This window comes from Protopterus annectens, chromosome 3.part1 (genome assembly GCF_019279795.1).
Source record: "Protopterus annectens isolate FY-2018-M chromosome 3.part1, PAN1.0, whole genome shotgun sequence".
In the NCBI taxonomy this organism is placed as follows: Eukaryota; Metazoa; Chordata; order Ceratodontiformes; family Protopteridae; genus Protopterus; species Protopterus annectens.
Genome location: NC_056732.1, coordinates 1,157,780,809 through 1,157,800,537, shown reverse-complemented (window position 1 = coordinate 1,157,800,537; position 19,729 = coordinate 1,157,780,809).

Sequence of the window (19,729 nt, the reverse complement as noted above, 5' to 3'; positions counted from 1 at the left end):
CACTGTCTACCACAATTGCTCCTCACACACTTTTGCATGCAAATACACCTGGTAAACATGTACATATACAGCTGTACCTTGGCTATGAAAAGATCACTGTGTTTCCACTCTGCCTTACTCATCATTGTTACTGTCAGCAGGTCCACAGCCTGCAGACAAACAGGCACCTGGAACACAAGCAGAATACAGTATGTGACACTACAGTCAGTCAGCAGTACTAACAGCAATAGTGCATCATGGCTAACAAGGTACATACACCTCGATGTGTACCCATATCTATTGCCAGCAGACAGCACCTTACACAGCATTACATTGCTACACCATACTATAGTCACCCTGTGCGTCAGACCCACATGAGCATGTCTGTGCATCAATGGTATGGATAACAGAGTTGTGGCACAACTATCATTGCATGCACAGGGTGTGGTGTTGGATTGCCAGAGACCTAAGCGAGGCCATATGGCTGACATTTTGTGTGTGTGTGTGTGTGTGTGTGTGTGTGTGTGTGTGTGTGTGTGTGTGTGTGTGTGTGTGTGTGAAGGGGTGATGTTCAACTGGGCTGTACAAAGGAGCTGTGAGGAGGTGGTGACTGGCCCGTGAAAGGGACGTGTGAATGTTTGCACACCATCAAGCGATGTGGATGCCTGACACAGGGCTATGTTAGATAGCCATGGACTGTACATGGGAGGATGTATGGCTCACCGTCTCCCAGCAGGGACACAGTAACTAGTTCTGCCAGCAGTATCACTGGCACCACCAGGCCCAAGGACAGCTGTAGTACTACTCCCTGATGGTGACAGTTGTCTGCTGGATCCGTGTCCCTGATAGGACTGGCCAGGACAACATGTCTATGGCCTGCTCCAGTGTGGTGTGGACAGCACCCTCCCTTTGGTAGTGCTGCCGGTACTGCCATTACGGGACTGTAAATGTGCACACCCATGTGGGCTCACAGCTGATCATGTTGCTGACCTACGTCCATCTGGCTGATGCCCTACTCCCACCACATGCTCAAGCACAGACATTGCATGGTCAAGCAGTGACAATGTCTCATCCCACTGTCTACCCATGACATCTGCAAGAAGACGTATGGCATCACAGATGCCATGGGGATCGTCATGCATGGCAGGTAGCACTGCATTCATGACCCTGAGCATCTGTCTGGTGTTGCAGTCAGTACGCACCTATGCCTCCATGATGGACTGTAAGATGCATCTGGTGACCCCTGCTGTGGTGCTTGCGACATGAGCTTGATGGGCATCAGTCCTCTGTTAAGCACCCCTGTCCATCTGCCTTTGTGTGACCTTGCCTGCTGTATACTCACACTCTCCACACTCAACACACTAGACTGTTCAATGCCACCATCCTTAACCTGTCCAATATCCGTGGCTGATGGGGACTGGGTATGTGACTGTGTGTGGGGACATGGTGGGTGAAATTGGGATACCAAACACTTGCATGGATTCAGGCACAAACACCCCCACCTGTGCATCACTATGACTACCATCATCATAGGAGTCCACTAAGACACTGAGATCAGGTCATGAGGGGGTGGGGCACCAACCCCTGTGTTCACTTGAGAGGGGAAGACAACATATGCAAATTAATACCCTGCAGTATTATGTTTGCTGGCACACACACACACACACACACACACACACACACACACACACACACACACACATACACGCACACACGCACACACACACACACACACACACGCACACACGCACACACGCACACACACACACACACACACACACACACACACACACACACACACACACACACACTCCTGGTACAGTCTGGCACAGCTGTGACACCTATGGGCCCCTGAGGGCAGACCATACGGTAGTTCTGCCTGCCGCAATCCATCTCTTTCACTGCTACTGCAAGGCCCACAATGAAGTATGACAAATCATACTGTGTGATGGGCCTAGTAGCAGAATGGTAATTGTGGCCAAGACCAAGGCTATTGGAGTGAGCTATACAGTGCCACCAAGTGCATATGCATGTACTTAAAAGGTGACTTATGGACAGCCACAGACCACACACAATGACAAGATGTAAAGATATGTGATGTTAGATGAAGGCACAAGGCTATACACTATCACTGCAGTACCTACATAGTTCAGACTGACAGGGATTCATGCCAGACAACATAGCAGGACAGTCTGCAATACATAATGAACATGTAAAGTACTATGTGCATAGCCTCATAAGCTGATACCAGGCCACTGGCAATAATGCCCTCATAAGCCTGGCCCAGACTTTCGCACAACCCCCTTTCAAGCCAGCACCTGTTTTCCTCATCCAACTGTGACACACCCAAGATCCCAGGGGTCTCCCATCCATTTCCCATACAGTCGTCCAGCTTCTTCTTCAAGAGGGCTATACACATACTTTGCTAGACATGTGGAGATAGTGCATTTTACAGACAGTGTATTGTGTGGGACACTACACTATCCTGCCAACAAGTACTATACATGTCACAGACCAGGTGATGGCCCTGCATGCATGATACGTGAGTGGGGTTTGTCTTACAGATATGTAGAAAAACCATCAAGACTGATTTGGAAATGGCCTTGTATGCCAGACACATGTTACCTATGATCAGTCTGTATGAGACTGAGTACAGAGGCAGGGCTTTCAGCCTATCTGTGTTTGATAGGTGTTACAGACCATGGATTTCCCTGGTCAGGAACCTCTGTGGTCTCTCCAACTGCTGCATTTGCTTGGCAAGGTCCATGCCAAAGGAGCCATTGTACTTGGTAATGCACCTGATAAGGGTGGAGTACAGGGATGTTGTGCCTTCCTGGCTCCTGGATGACATACCCGTATTTGTGAGGAGGGCCATGTAGACAGCCTTCCATACAATGGTGCCCACATGGTAGGAAACTGTCAGGTTGCTACCAACCTTGGTGCACAAGTCGCCTCACACCTGATTGCATGCTCAGTACATTATTACTGTCATAATTAGTGTGGATGACATCTGCCACAACAGGGAGAATGATGCCTCTCCTGTAATTCAGCTTGCGGAAGTGCTTCTTGCACCATTCATTTATTGGTTGAGGGCCTCTTTGGGGATGCTCACATCAGTAGGGGAATGTAAGACAGTGGCCAGCTTACAAGCACCTGTACACCTGCTCAGCCACTGACCACTGCTTTTGTCCTGTACCTCAGATACATATATCTCAAACAGTAGAGGCCCCTAGACCGATCCTTTGGGTACACCACCTTGGAAGGCCCTACTACTAGAGGTGGGTTCCACTACTTTGACCAAGTGGGTACTATCATTGGGCCAGTTAGCTACCCATCTGGTAACATACAGGTTGATGCCTAGCTGTGTAGGCATATGTATCCTGGCCATCTGGGGATTATTGTGGGAGAATTGGGCTAGGTGAATGTAGGTATTGTTCACCATCTTCCCCTCATCCTTGTGTTTGTTGACCACTTCAGAGAGGTCAACCAGGTTTAACAGGCCTGATCTCCCTTTGGCAATACCACTCTGTGTGGGGCTCAGGCTTTTTGAGGTTGTCGGTGTCCCTATTCATAATGTCCTTGATATTGCCTTCCATGCCATTGCAGAGCAGGCTAGTTAAGCTGATGTGCATATGATTGGCTGGGTCAGTGGATTGTTCCACCTTTGTGTATAGGGATGACAGTGGCTGTCCTCTGTGTAGATGGGATGAAACTGGTGCTCAGGCTTTGGTTGACTACAGTGCAGAGCGGACCTGAGAGCTCATGCCTGTGTTCATGTATGATGCAGCCAGGGATGTATCAGGCCTATGAAGTCTTCTGTGTGCTGCCTTTTAGTGGGAATTACTCACCTGCCTCCTGATGATGACAGGTGGGGGCCATGTGCTGTGTATGAACATGTGTACCAATGGGGGGACAAGGGATGATGTTTACACGTCACCTGTCTGCAGCTGGTTACCTATATCTATGTCGTATGTGTATGTGGTGTTACTGACCACCACTACAGATCAGATTTGTGTGTTGCCTCTGGGATGGCAGACACATATGTAGAAGTCCTAGTGATTGGCCTTGGTAGATGTGTCCAATTTGCACTCAAAGATAGCCTTAGGGTAATTCACCTGTGACCTTATTTGCTTGTGCAGGCCAAGATGATGTTACTTCCAGTAATGCACCTGTTCCTTCTTGGACCAGTCCAGCAATTATTTCCACCTATTATGATATTTGTGTATTGCTGATGTCTGCCATGGATGGTTACCCTACCTTCTGGAAGATTATGATGTCCTGCCAGGTACTGTTGAATCCATACACCTATGTAGGTGCCCACATTGTATTGTGGTGTGGGCCTGGACACTACTGCTAGTTCCAGCTGATTGGACGTTGGCTGTAAAGCTACTTCTACCTGCTCTGAGGAGATTTATAGTCCATTGTGTAAAGTTAATTTTGTTTGACCATGACAAGGGGGGGCATGGGAGATGGTGACCTGAACAGTGATGGCTATGTGGTCAGACCTTACCAAGGAGGATGACACTGTAGGAGTGCTACAATGGCTACTCCTGTTGGTTAGGACCAGGTACTGGATATTTCCGCCTGTCGTAGGTTTGTTGACCAGCTGATACACTACATTGCCATTGACAAAGCCGAGGAATCTCTGTGCATTCATGTTCAGGTGGCATAGGTCATGCACACTATGGTTGGGTAGTTGAAGTCACCCAAGAGGAGGGTAGATGATTAAAGCCTGGCAAATTCCAGCAAATCCCAATAGGTGTGGTGGGTGTCCATAGTCATGGTTGGAGGCCTGTAGCTAGCTATGATTTGAGTAGATGTTTTGTCAACTGTTAACTACACTCAGGATGTCTCCCATGCATCATACCATTTGGCCAGCCTGGAAGTGTGTATGTGTATGATAATGTTCAACACTCCACCTCCAGTGGCTTTGCTGCCCTCCATTTGGAGTCTAAATGTATGATGGAATGAATAACCTGGCAAGGTCAGTGTGCTCTCCACAGCTACAAAGCAGATGTCAGTGACTACACAAATGTCAGCATCCAACAGGAAAAGGTACACTTGCATTGACATGGGTTTCAGGCTAAGACACCAAGCTCCTGTTAGAGCAAGACATCTGCACAAAGGCACACATCACTGGTGGGCAAAGGCAAGAAAATAGTGTCACTTTACGAATCTAGCTGAAATACACTTAGTTGCCAGCAAAGACTGTGTTGCATTCACAGGTCTACTTAGCATGATATGACATCTGACAATCAAATGTATGCTATTATGTTATGACTTCAGTCTTTAATGGGTTGCCAGTGAAGTGCCAGACACTACACAACTGTATGCGGCACTAACTACAAATATGAGGCAAACGTGGTCAGTCTGCAAACTCTGGACAGTTGTCATGTATGGGCTCAGTATATAACATAAAGTTCAAAACACACTTCTGTGCCTGTTGTGTACTATGCACATACCCTGTATAAGTCTCTTACATTTGTAAGAAATGAATATGTATCATAGTGGCATTCACAGGTGACATATGAATATTTACAACATCCCAGGTAGCATGCCTAGCAGTGTCACACTCAGTATTGGACAACAGACTCTCCTGTAGTAGTCATACATGAGCTTACCTTTGCTGGGGTGATTCACAGGCCAGAGATGTGATTCATGTCAATGCAGACAGGTTAAGCAGGAATGGCCATAGGTGCTGGACAGCAGCATGTGAGTTCAGCAGGTCTTGTTGTGACCTAGTGTTTAACTTCCTAATTGACATTATTGCATCCCCCTTCTGCATTCCATTACAAGTTTACATGATTGATATACATGTTATAGTGCTGCAGAGTTTCCTCAGAATAATGGAAATAGCTAGGTTTGTGTAGTCGCAGTCTGTCTTTGTGTAGATGGGTTCAGACCTGTGTTGCATAGGCACCAATCAGTGTCTCCCACTTGCTACTTGCATCCAGAGCAGCTATGTTGTCTTTCCATTAGCCATTGCCATAGCAACACAGTGTTGTAATTAAGTCCTTCATGTGGAACTTGCCCCTTTTCCTTGCTTGTGTGGAGGAAATTATGGAGGTGTGGGGACTACAGCTTCACAGACAGTAGGTGGAAATTCCTTTCAGGACAAGACATGTGGAGACAGCCCAACAATATGGGGGACAAAGCTCCTGAATTGGCTACAGATTGTAAGTAGGTATTGCTGTTAAACACATAGAGGATTACTAGATTAACAGGGTTTGTCTTGACATGCATTTTCTGTGTGACTTATCGTCTGACAGTGATATGTGATTCTGACATACCTCTCAACTGTCCAGATGTCCACAAACTGCCCAAAGGTTTGCCTGTTATGTTTGTTCTGTTCCTCGGACAATATCTGTTTTCGAGAATTCAGTAGGATAATGTGAGGATTTTAGTCAGTAAATGTTGACATCCATTAATGTTTCAGACAACATATCCTTCAGGGATGTTATGTTACAACAAACCCCGTAACACCAGCAATTGTTTCAGTTTGTAACACCATTATGTAAGATATGTCCCTCTTTTTGGCCCCTGTCCCCCTAGTATGTCATGCGTTGTCCAGATGTCTTGCAGTAAGAGGTTCAGAAGTATGGTATATCATTATTTGGTGACTGCGCACTTGATATCATCCCAGTACCTTAGCGGACTCCTGGAAGTGGTATACTGCAGTGGACATAAATATAGCCCCACACCCTGGACATTATGTGGATATCTGTACAGTTGAGAGGTATGTATGTCTGGACATTGTTAAGAGACTACCAAGATTGTGTAGCAGTGTTGTGTGTAACTGTTTGTTGGGCTGAGTAGGGAGAGTAGCAGATGTGAGAGTCATAGATCCTTTTCTATCTGACTGTGCATGCTACTACAGTTGCTGGTGGTCTATCAGTGTATATGTTTGTAGGGGCAGACTGAGAAATGTCCTGTAACACCTCAAGATTCCCAGTAGACTGTGAGTTGGGCTATTATATGTCCATGTAGTATGTGACTGGCAATCAGGATATGTTTGTTCAAACAGTCGTTCTACTCTAGAGCTCATTTGGGGTACTGGTATGTTGCTGTGTCTGTGGTGCAAATGGTTATGGGTTGACATTTCTGCACCAATATCTGTTTTTCCCTACAGTTCCATCCATGTAGTGCATGCTATATTTGGAAATACATGGGTAATTCCCCAGAGCTGACTTAGGGTAGTGTTGTGTTGGTCTTACTGTGGTTCAGAAGGTGCTGAGTGAAATGGTTGGCAGCTCTCACTGTTTTTCTCTTCTGTTACATGACTGCAGTCATACCTCTCCACTGTCCAGATGTCTAGAGACTGTCTAGATGCATGGCTCATATGTTTGGTCTGTTCCCCATAACAGTTGTGGGTTTCTGACAAATCACTGGGATGATTTCAGAACTGACATCAGTAAATGATGACATTCATTTGCATTTCAGACCTGGACTCTATCAGGAATTATACGTTAAATAAAACTATGATACTCCAGCAGACTACTACATGTATAACAGCCATATTTCAAAGATGTCACTATTGTTTGCCTTTTATCCCTCCAGTTTGTCAGGCTTTTTGCAGATATCTTGCAATAAGAGGTTGTTTATATATATATATATATATATATATATATATATATATATATATTATATTTTATATATATATATATATATATATATATATATATATATATATATATGTTATATAATATAATATAATATAATATATATATAATATATATATATATATTATATTATATTATATAACATATATATATATATATATATATATATATATATATATATATATATATAAAAGAGTACTACAGATATATATTTTTCCATTATGTTAAATGACTGTAGTGCATGATGGGTGTTGGCAACAAACATTTGTAGAATAATTTGTGGGTAGATTGATTAATTTCACTGTACATGGGGGCAAAATGTAGAGCTATGTATGGAGCAATGATTTTTTTGTTGGAAAAAAATCCACTTTTTTTGTAGGTGAGAGTGGGATGCTTGGGAAGGGCTGTAGGTATGTTTGGGGAGGTAGGTTTGGTAGGATAGGTGGCATTTACAGACAGACAAGACATACAAGACAGCAGTCATGGGCAGTATATGACACATAAGTGGGGTAAACACCTTGGATGAGGAGGGTGGTTGGGAATCAGAGACACATGAGCCTGCAAATGGATACAGTGGGACTGAGGCCCCCACTCATGGACAGTCACCACTGCACCTTCATGGCCCCAAAGGTGGCTGTGCTGGAGGCTGGACAAAAGGTGAAGCCTACCCCTTGAGGTGCGCCAGGTGGCCCTCCATCTGGTGCAGTTGCCCACCCAACTCAGAGCAGATGATGCTGTGCACTATATCCCAAAACATTCTGAAGGTGACCTGTTCCTCTCCGAGCCTGCACCCGGGGGGGACAGGCCCCTGAGGCAGTTCTGCCTGATGGTGGGGGCAGGATCAGCAGAGGAAGATATTCTGAGTTGGTTCCCAGACATGCTGGGGCCCGCTGCCATGGCCAGATGGGGTGGGACAGGTGGATCCGCTGGGATCTGCCTTCCCAAACCTGCTATAGTGTTGTTGTTTACCCAAATATATTGGTTAGTCATGAACAACACATTGCAAAATTAGTTATAACAGCATGCATGGGTGTTCCCATTAACCCAAACCATCAGATCTGAAATGGTTGTATAGCAAACAGAACAAATGCATAAATGGAAAAACAGTATGCATTTTAACAGCATGCAAGTTACATCGATGGCAGCAGGCCATCGATAATGATATTTGAACAATTTATATTAATATGCAACCGATGAAATATATGAACAGTCATAGAACACATGTCCCAACAATAGGTTTTGAGAACAACATACTCGTAGTATATGATTAATAATTATTGATGCAGATGACAGGTGGGGGAGAGAATAAAAAGTCCATTAACAACTGTATCCGCTTCTATTTTTCATAACAGCACTGCTCAAAACTCTACAGGTCTGCCCTCACTTTACATCTACCTATGGCCCATAGCTTCTGTGGCACATACATACCTGTTATACTGTCAACCTTTAGTGGTATGGAACAGACTGGGTGAACTGTGGCTACCTTACTGGAGGCAGCTTTTACATGTCAGGGTTACATACTTGACAAAGTAGGGGTACCCTGCAATGATGTGTGAGTCTGCTACTAGCATAGTTCATCTGGATTCCTATCTGTGTCCAAGGTGATTGGCAGCAGTGACCACTAGTCATGACAATGTGACACTTGAGAGACATGTATCAGGAAAAGGGCATGGTGTATGCACCTATCCTGGTGTCATTTGCAGGCATGGGTTTCGACAGTGGGACAGTTGTACATGGTGTATTGTTATACCCTTCAAACCACTACTACAAACATTTCATTACCTGTAACACCTGTGGAGAAAATATCAGTTAACACTCTCTGACTGTTTCTACAAACAAGACTTCTCGAGTGTATATATGCCCATATCTCTGTACCACTCCCTGGATTTGAACTATGTTTGGGTGTGCTGAAGTGAACTGCAAGGCTCTTTCTCATCACACTGGGTTACTGATGTCTCTTTTTTAACTGTTTTCTGCCTAATACTCTGTGGGTTAGACAGTCTGACCTTGTAATCCTAAGATTCATGCATGACAGATAGTTCATGTACTGTGTAGTAATCCTTTGAAATTATATGATCTGGAAAGCAAAGGTTAACACAAGACACTGCAGCAGGGGACACACTATAATACATTTGACATTAGTTTGGATCTTAGTGCATATCATATGTCATATTTCATGCATATCTTGATTTACATCTCCACAAGCTACTGTTTTATATACTAGCTGATTCTCAGTACAACCTCTGTTAATTCATGCTGTCAAAGCCATATTCTCTGTGCAAAAGCTGTCTACATTCTACTTCTACAATAACATGCCAGAATAAACACAACAGTTGGTGGTTTAGGTTTTTATTGTAGTTATATGACACAGTGCTCTACCACTGCATATGCTGTAGATGACTATTAGTCTGGCAAACTTTAATCAATATATACAGAACACAGTAAACAATTTACTCCTTCTTATTTATTTCACTGTATACTGCAAGGAAGATATGTACTCACCAGCCTGTCAGTGCAGACTTGTCAGTCTGTCTGCATGGTCCTCAGCATTGCTAGCCCTCCCCATGCAGCTGTATGGGGAGAAAACAAACAAACAAATATAATGCATACATGTCTATTACATACTCAGGCTAGAATTTGGTACAGCTATATCTGGGATACTTACAAACTGCTGGAGCATGGTTGAACCGAGGGTCTTGGATCCACTGAGTGAAGACCGCTCCCTTCCTCTGCTTTAGGTCAACATAGTGATGCTGTATCTACTCACCAGTTCAAGGGATGTCAGTGGCACTGGTGTGATCACGTGCCAGATGGTCCCAGGCATTTGCTTTATATTGTGAGCCCTGGTACTGGCTCTGCAGCAGTCTGTCATCATGGTTTGTTACAAGGAGCCCAGCCATGACTCAGGACTCCAAAATGCCCCAGCACTGCATCTGAAAGTGTGAGCCCTCAACAACACCTGACATAGTTTCTACTCAGAGAAGGCTACAACAGATTCTGGCTATATTCCCACCTGCACCATTTAAATAAGGCTATATTCCCACCCTTTGCCATCATTTGGACCATTTTGAAAATGCTAAGCTCAACTAAGCAGTGTGCAAACCTGCTAAATTGAGTTGAACAGTGCTTAAAGGGGTAATTTCTGGGCATTGCTTAACAATTCACAAATCTGGTTAGCTGAGCTGAATGCTGCTTAGCATTCGCATTTAAGTAATGTTTACACCAGCTAAGCATAGCTGAGTACTGCTAACCATTGCTCACTTTTCATTTTTAAAAAAAATATCAGGATAATGACTTAATTAATCATTAATGACATATTAGTAAGTGAATGTAATTTACTTTACATTATGTCACTCTATGTGATTTCATTACATTACCATGATGTTTTACTATACTTTATGGGACACTTGTGTTTACATGGGTGATTTCACAAGTTATATGCACTCACACTTACATCTTAGACCAGCTACACTACCCTGGTTAACAAATGTCAATTACTACATAATTTAAAATAAAAATAATAATTTTAACACTGCTTTCCCATGTAAAAATAAAGTGCCTATCTTGGTACTTGAACTGTGAACGCCTGGACTCTAACCACTATGCTATCTCAGCATGAGGATATTTGCTGTATATTTTTATTTATCTCCTATGGGCTCTTTAAGCAATGCTGAGCAGAGGGCCATAAAGCACACACCCACTCAGCTATGCTTAAACATACCATAGGATGGTAAAAAAAAGAAATTTAATAAACCCACTTTATTTGCATGTATCTGTACTCCTTGTCAGTCATAGTAAGGGAAATTGTAAAGAGATGCATAGGGACAGGTTTTAATTATTGCTAATACATACTTAGGAAGTGTGATTGTGGTTTTCTAGCACATCATTAGCAAATCACTTGGGGTGTAACTCAGAACATACTGACAGACATTTGGGTTTCAGACTTCATACCCTTCAGGAAATCTGTGCTAATGCAAACCTTTTATTCTATCAAATTTCCGGGTTTGTAAGTGCAATATTTAAAAAGTGTCCCTATTTTTGTGCCTTTGTCCCTCCATTATTTATGGCTTTGTACAGCTTTCTTGCTCTAGGAGGTTGAGAGGTATGTGAGGCAGGTATCTGGGCATTCTGCGGAAACTTGTATAGTTGAGGGGTATGGCCGTACGGCAGATTTACAATGCAGGGGGTGTGTGACAGAACATGTCACACACACCCTGCATTGATTTTTTGCTCCCCTATCCATTTCAGTGTCCACAGACATTTAAATACTCATTTTATTTGATTTCAGTGTTTGCATGCACTACTTAAACACGGCCCCATGCACTCAGTACTGTTTCTGTCCATTTAGCTTTAGCAGCAGCGTGCCTTCATGAATATGCAAGGTGCACTGCTGTTAAATCTAAGGGTAAATAGACACGGTTCACTCCATGCTGGAATTGCACTATTCCTGCACAGAGTTTATTGAATCCAAAGGTTTAAGTGTTAGGCACTCTCATAAAAATGTCACAGTAGATACGTATATCTGCTAACAAAAAAGACACAAACAAATGCACCAGTTCTAGTTTAAACCAATGCAAAAAGGAGACTGATAATATGTGAATATATAACTTTTGTTTGAATGATTATATTAACCATTATCAGTGAAACAGATTTGTTAAGTTTGTTTTGAAAGAAGTTTTTGAGTTGTGTGTGAAAAATGAGAATTTTGTTAATGTTTCTTAAATTTTCAGGGAGACACATCCAAAGATAGGACCAAGACTGGAGAAGGAATATTTAATAACTGCTAGTTAAAAAGGTGACAGGCTAAGATATACATCATTTTGGCTCTTATGGAAGTAATTAACACCTAGCAAATAGCCAGGCAACATGCTAAAGCAACACTCAGCAAACCCTCATTTCAACAAAGAGAACAGAGAGGGCAAAACAATTTCACTAACATTGCATGTTTAGTCTGAAATCCCTGCAAACGGAATACCTCCCTTTCCTTGGACATATAGCAGAGCTAAAGCAGCCTGAAACAGTTTGGCTGGAAAAAGCACGTTAACTTGATAGTACATTTTATGGGGAATTTTACTCCCAAAACATGTGCACAGCAAACATTTCATGTCAGTGATTCATGAGACCCACTTTGATTAGGGAATAATTACCTTGTTGTACAATTGTTTCATTTAGCTAAATTCTGCAAGTTTTGATTATATGTTGAATAATTGCTTAAAATTATATACTGAAATAGAACTGCAGTCTAAGAGAATGCTTACCCTACTTTGGATTATTGTATGACTCAGGCGTGTTAAACTGAGCTTCCATTTGTAACTTTTCTTCATTATTTCATACATTCATAGTTTGTATTGCTGTTTCTGGTCCCAAATGTCATTAGAACATATTTCCAAATCAGTGAAAGAATAAACATGCTCTCTCACCAATGTATCTAATGCAGTGTTTAACTGAAGTAAGCAGTTAGAGTGCCTTATATGTATTGGTAATATATTCCAACTTTTTGCAAGTGAAATTGAGATATGATGACTCCATTTTGTAGCCATAAATGTATCAAGCTTAATAGACAGATGATTATTCTGCAAGGATATGTTAGAATCAATTATATATAAGTTTACCAGCATTCCTAATTCCACATCATGTACCCCCTTAAAGGCCAAGCATGCATGGCCTGCAAAATATCAAAACACTATCAAAGTCCTGAAACTTTGTGCCTTTCAGAGTATATGTACAATATGGTGTTTGCTTAGTGTAACTCCTCTGGATGCATTCTAAGGAAAGTTTTTTTCACTTAGTATATAAACAGAAGACAGAGTTATACTCCATTAATGGGCTTACATAGGCAACATACATTTGTAGCAGGAGATGTCGTAACTCGAGTAATATGTTTCTATCATAACTTTTGAAACACAGTTTATGATTTTAACCATTTCCAACATTATTCTCAAAATCTAATTCGTTGTTAACAAATATACTATTAATTTTAGATTGTATGTGACCATTTTTCCCATAACTGCATTCATTCTCTTTCTTCTGGGGTGACACAATGGCTTCTCATTCTGCAAATCTAATTTACTAGATATTCTGTTTCATTTTACTGTTATTTCCTGCTCACAAACTTTGGCTCTGGAGGACTTATGGAGGCACTGTTTCCTATTTTTGCATCATCATTCTTATCACTTTGATTATGCAAAGTTGGATCTTTTCTGTACTTCCTGGATTATGATCTGTTTTTTTTTTTTTTTTTTTTTTTTTGGTAATTAAGCAGATATCATGTTAAGGCTACTCACATGTGACGTGCAGCATATCCATTTATTAATGGAGCATGTTTTACATTAGCATGAATTTTCTATGAAACTCTAGTATCTAGTATATGTGTCCAACTGTAATGCTCAGTGATTTACTTGAAAATTTAAAGTTTTATGAGGGAGGAACAGGGTACAAATATTAGGCAAAATTTAGGGCATTCTGCAAAAATCATGTACATATGAAGGGTCAGATTTACTGACATTAGGCAATATCAGAGACAATTAAGAGTTCTGGACTTTGTACTGCACATGATGTGCTTGTGCGACAGTGAAACAGAAGTAGCCTTCACATTTGTTTTCACATAAAAGGAACACAGAATGCATGGAGGTTTGAAAACTGGATTAACCAACCATGTGCAACTAATCATGAATTTGAAAATTAGACAAAAAATAAAAGTGTCCCAGTCTGAAAATCATCTCTCTGTACACCTTTCTCCCTCTTACTGACTACACAAAGGACTCTGCTTATCCCGGCATGATGTCAACACATCAGCAAGGAAGTAGAACCCCCTGCATAGTAATCAGTGAGGGCATAGCATGTTATAGCTATGGAGAGAATAGTTTGGAAGATATTTTCCCTAAAAAGAAAAGTGAGAATGCAAACTTAAATGACAGAAAGACAACCAAACTAAGCAACTACTAAGTAAGTGCATTTTGGGAACAGATAAGCTACTTTGTATCAATTTGCACATGATCTTTAAAGTCCATCTTCTGTGAACATACAGGTAGCATTTATTTGAAGGATATAGTAAATCTTAAAGGGCCAGAGTTCAACATTTTATATTAGTTTCAGTCATTGGTGACCAAACCAGTAATAGACACTAGAAACATTATTTTTTGGATAGTAATATTAGCATTCTTGGCTTTACCAGTGCCAATCTTGATGTCATCTGCAAATCTAGTTTTATATATTTTAGTGGATATAAAAGATCAATAAATCCCCTTCTATTATAAAATTAAAAAATAATTATTTGAATAAGATGAAAACTTATCATGTAGAAATATATTACAGTGCGCTTTGGGAAGTCATCCACCCAAGCGAATTACTCCATTGATAAAACACTCTTATGAGCTGACCTGGTTGTTAGGGATTTGGAAACATAAGTAGATAATGACTTGGCCTTCAAGCAACATGTAGCCAAGATAATAAGAAAATCATTCTATTTTGCTGAAATTATAGGTAAAGGTATGGCATCCAGGTCCAAGGAAGTTATAATACCACTCTTCTCAGCCCTTGTCAGACCCATCATAGAATACAATGTCCCTTTTAACGTATACCTAACCAGGCACCTGCAACACTTTGAATACCCTGAAAGGTTTCTCACCAGGAATATCCAGTGTATAAATACCCTGTCCTACAGAGATCACCTTAAGGCTGTATCTGTTTACTCAGACATATAAGGTTATTGAGAGATGATCTTTGCCTGGCATACAAGACATACTCAGACCCAGCTGGACCTCTTGAACATCGGCAAAACATACATCAAGAGCACTAGATCCAAGGAAATTAACTTTGCCTGTGACATAAAAACATGCTGGAGAGACCAATATGTGTCTCAAAGAATCCACACACTCTGGAACAGGCTCCACAGCCACATAAATCAAAGTTCATCTCTGACCCTTCTCAAGTGAAAAATTGATAATTGGATGGGACATTATAAATTCACTCCCTACCTGATCTCTGTGTCTCTGATAGACAGAGGCTGACAGCAAGTTAACTATCCCAAACTAACATACTCACCCCCACATAACCCTTAGCTATCTCCTTACTAACTTACCTCCACTATATAGGCATCCAATGTACTTGAGGGCAAAACTAGGCTGGTTTGCATGGCTAGGTTTAAAATGGTCCTGGTGGTTGATAGTCTAGTACAAACCTATGAACCTGTGAATCCATGAAACAGAAAGCTAAATTTGCATTACTTACCAACAAGTGGAAACATGTCAGAATATACATTTTGAGATAACACAGAATAAAAGTCCCATGGGTAAAATAATTCAACCTCTTTAATAACTAGCTGTACTTCTAGATATTCATAAAAATAACCACAAAGAGTGTACAGAACAATAGCTTAGAAATTTAAGAAACACTCCTAGTGCAGCAAAGACATAAACTGATGGTAGAGATCAGATTTAGCATTAGACATGTATTAATAGCTCTTTAGATACTATCTTTAGGAAAGACCAAATGTACCATCTAGGCTCTGTCATTAAATATCCAACACAAAACAGATTCTTGATGGTTGGCCTACTCGCAATCACAAAATGTGCGTTTCAAAACATCAAATAAATAAAATGTTTTTTTTCAGAAGAACAAGTGCCTCTTGTCTATTGTGAAAGCTGCACCCCACACTCCAACTTTTCTGTCTCTCTGTATCTATATCTGTATATAAATATATACATCTCTCTCTCTCTCTATATATATATATATACATATATATATATATATATATATATATATATATATATATATATACATACATACATATAACTATATATATATATATATATATATATACATACATACATACACAAATCTATCTATATAGATATAGGTATAGATAGGGGGTCCGAATAGAGAGATGATATGTCAACAAGTAAAGGAAAATATTATTGCTGGAACTGAATTCATCCTCAAGTTTTGGTGAGTACCAACACAAAGTGGACTCCGTTTTTCATGAAATCTCACCAAGATGACACTGATATATAGACTGTATTTATATAGCATATATCATGGACAGACATAGGTTAAAATTAAAAAAAGATAGCTGAGTGCACAAGACCCATGATAAAAAAAGTGCCCAATCCTGGTAGGCACACTGATGCCAGGACTGGAAAAGATAGTGTAGACATGTATTAATAGCTCTTCAGATACTATCTTTAGGAAAGACCAAATGTACCATCTAGGCTCTGTCATTAAATATCCAACACAAAACAGATTATTGATGATTAGCCTACTCTCAATCACAAAATGTACGTTTCAAAACATCAAATAAAAAAATGTTTTTTTTCAGGAGGACAAGTGCCTCTTGTCTATTGTGGAAGCTGCACCCCACACTCCAACTTTTCTGTCTCTCTGTATCTATATCTATATATACATATATACATCTCTCTCTCTCTCTCTCTTGATATATATATATATATATATATATATATATATATATATATATATACATACATACATATAACTATATAAATACATATATATATATATATATATATATATATATACATAGATATATATATATATATATATATATATATATATATATATATATATATATATATATATATATATATATATACATACACATACATACACAAATCTATCTATATAGATATAGGTATAGATAGGGGGTCCAAATAGAGAGATGATATGTCAACAAGTAAAGGAAAGTATTATTGCTGGAACTGAATTCATCCTCAAGTTTTGGTGAGTACCTTCGCGAGGTGGACTCAGTTTTTCATGAAATCTCACCAAGATGACACTGATATATAGACTGTATTTATATAGCATATATCATGGACAGACATAGGTTAAAATTAAAAAATGATAGCCGAGTGCACAAGACCCATGATAAAAAAGTGCCCAATCCTGGTAGGTACACTGATGCCAAGACTGGAAAAGATAGTGTAGTATCTTCCAGGCAGAGGATGGTCCTCTTGTTGTAGAAGGAAGTAGTAGTCCACAAAAATCACAAAAACTGATAGGCCAAAGAAGCGCCATAAAGATGATAAAGTGGGCTATTGAGGATAAGGAAGAAATTGTGTATTGTTACTATTATGCAAAAAGCCCAGAAGTTCCAAACACAAGATACACAAAACAATTAAGAGAGAAATTAGAACAAAAAAAATACTTCCACAAGAAAAACTGTCAGAAGCTTCAAATAAAAATTTGTATTCATTAATACAACAGATTTATGAAAAAAACAGTATAGAGATCAAGAAACTTTGATCTGTTTGGAAAAATAAATGTCTGTGGAAGTGTGAAAATATAAACTACAAAACCTAGAGATTTTTGAAAAGTAAAAAAAAGAAATATGGACATGGGAAAAAAAGAGAGATTTGATATGGTGCAATATTTATGCAAAGGAGAAAGCCAAATTAATCAAGATAAAGAAGGCAGCCCCAAAGATATTTGAAGAGAAATACCGGCAAAGACATCCAGTTATGGAAAATTTTACAATAAAAAATAATATCACAAAGACGGAATGTAGAAAAGAAGATTAGCAAAGTAGAAGTTAAAAAATAGAAGTTGAAGTTGTGGAGTGCCTGCAAAGTGAAGAATTTGGTGTAGAAGGTTTGACACAGGTTACATCACAGAATAATGGAGCGAGTCCCCAAAGTAAGGAGAAGCAGGAAGATCAGGAGACATCTGAAGAAGAAATATGGACATGGGAAAGAAAAACAGTCAGATTCATGAATCTCCGTGGAAGAATAAGCTTATTCTTGCATGGAGAAGCCCGTGTACATGTACAGCAGCAGCGTACCTTGCATATTAATGAAGGTGGGCTGCTCAATTCTTACATGGACATGGGTTTGTGTCCGAGTGCAGGGGGTATGTCAGAGAGCAGTGGTCTCACAATACATATGCCCCCTGCACTTCATAAATGCCATACAGCAATGTAAAGAGTGTCAGCAGAATACCTCCCAACCCCTTAGAGTAAGAAATCTGGAGAAAGCAAACAAGTCTGGCTCATACAGACTTATAGAAAGTTAATAGAATAACAGGTTATGCATTAGCATGATTTGCCGAAGAGTATGAAGTCAGAAGTTCAAATGTCTGTCACCAGTATCTAACTGCAGTCATCAAGATGTGTCACTAATTAGCCAGAAAGCCACAAAAATGGACCAAAAATATAAGGCAAAAATCTGGACATATAAGGTTCTAATTTTTTTTCCAGTCCTGAATAATGTTTAAGCATAGCTGTGTGAATTTGCCCATTGTGCAGCTATGCATAGCAGCACTTAAACCATGAAAGAAGTTAAGTAGAACTATAAACAAAAAAAAAAGTGAAACTGGAATAGCATAGTGGTTAGAGCATTTGCCTGGCATGCAGTCAAGCACAATTCGAGCCCTATAGTAGGCCAAATGTTTTCATACATGAATCACATCCACAATGTATTTTTAATAAATATGTAGTGCATACGTTTATGTATAAGTTAACCAGGGTAGTGTAGCAGCTTCAAATGATAGGTATCACTAAAATTAAAAGTTTAAACAAGATTTACCAATGCTAAGTGGTTTTGCGCACAGGTAAGCAGGGCTTAGCATGTACCCATTTAAGCAATGGACATCTTTGCTAAGCAGGTTTGCACAGTGCTTAGCTTAGCTCAGCAGTTTCAAAACTGTCCAATCATGGCACAGGGTGGGAAAATAGCCCTATTTAAACCTTGGAGGTGGGAATACAGCTCATAACTGGTTGTAGCTCCCCAATGTAAGCAGAATGGCAGCAGGTGGTGAAGGCATGTGCTTTAGGGTGCAGCGCTGGGGGCATACAGGAGTCCAAGGTCATGGTAGGACTCCTCATAAAAAAACATAAAGTGAGACTGCTGCAAGACCAGTACCAGGGCTCCCAGTACAAAGCAGAGGCCTGTGATAGTTTCACCCGTGATCTCACCAGTGCCACTGGAATCCCTCGACTGGTGAGCAGGTCCTGCACCAGTATGCCGACTTGAAGCGGAGGAAGAGGGAGCTGTTGGATCAGTGGGTTCAAGAAGCATGTCAGAGGGGTGATGTCACAGCCATGTATAAGTATTCATAGCAATAACTGTTTACCAAAGTCCAGCCTGTGTATGTGATGGATAGGTATGCTCAAATGTTTCTCT